Consider the following 851-nt stretch of genomic DNA (forward strand, 5'->3'; position numbering starts at 1 on the left):
TCCCCGGCTCCGCGGCTCCCCGGCTCCCCGGGCCTGCAGGCCCCAGGCCCGGCCGCTCCTCCCGCTCCCCTCCGGTCTCCCCGACCGTCCCCTCCGCCCGGCCCTCCTCCCGGCGAATCCGCGCTCCGGCCCGGGTCGCCCTGCCCTCGCGCTCCCCCAAACCCCACCCCGGTCTCTGCTTCCCGGGGCGGCGGCGGCCGCGGGAGCGGGAGCCGGGAGCGAAGGAGGCGGCGCCGGGGACCGGGGGAGGCTCCGGGCGGAGGGAAGAAGGAGGGTGCGGAGCCGGCAGGGCGGGGGGGGGGGGGGGGAGGGCGGGGGAGCCCGAGGAGCGGGCGCCTCCCACAAGCAGAGCCCCGGGAGCCGCCCCGGATCCCGGCCCCGCCCTGGACCGCCCCCGGCGCCGGGGGGTAGGGGGCTCGGGCGCGCACGCACCCCGGGCGGGGGGCCGGCGGGCGGGCCTCGGGGCACCGCGGCGGGCTGGGGGGGTGGGGGGGGGCCGAGGGGCCGCGAGCCGCAGGCGGGGACGCAGGGATGCAGGGTTGCAGGTGGAGGAGGCGGCCCCGGATCGCGGTGAGAGGAGGGAGGCGGGGGCCGCGAGGGGAGGAGGAGAGCCAGGCAGGTGGGAGGGAAGGAGAGCTGAGGTCAGAGCGGGAAGGGCGGAGGAGAAGGGGGGCGGGGGGGTGAAGACCGGGCGACCTGAGCGGCCCCCCGAGGCCCAGCAGCTTAGCCTGGCTGTCCTGGGAAGGCCCCTCGGAGAAAGGGCTGGAAGCTAGAGCCGGGGAGAGGAGCACCCTGAGAGAAGCTGAGGCGGCGGGAGCAAGCAAGGGATATAGGGGGGCCTCCAGCGGAGC

This window comes from Lynx rufus, unplaced genomic scaffold (genome assembly GCF_022079265.1).
Source record: "Lynx rufus isolate CCGP_SWC_20201006 ecotype Redwood Valley unplaced genomic scaffold, mLynRuf1.p SCAF_6, whole genome shotgun sequence".
Taxonomy (NCBI): Eukaryota; Metazoa; Chordata; class Mammalia; order Carnivora; family Felidae; genus Lynx; species Lynx rufus.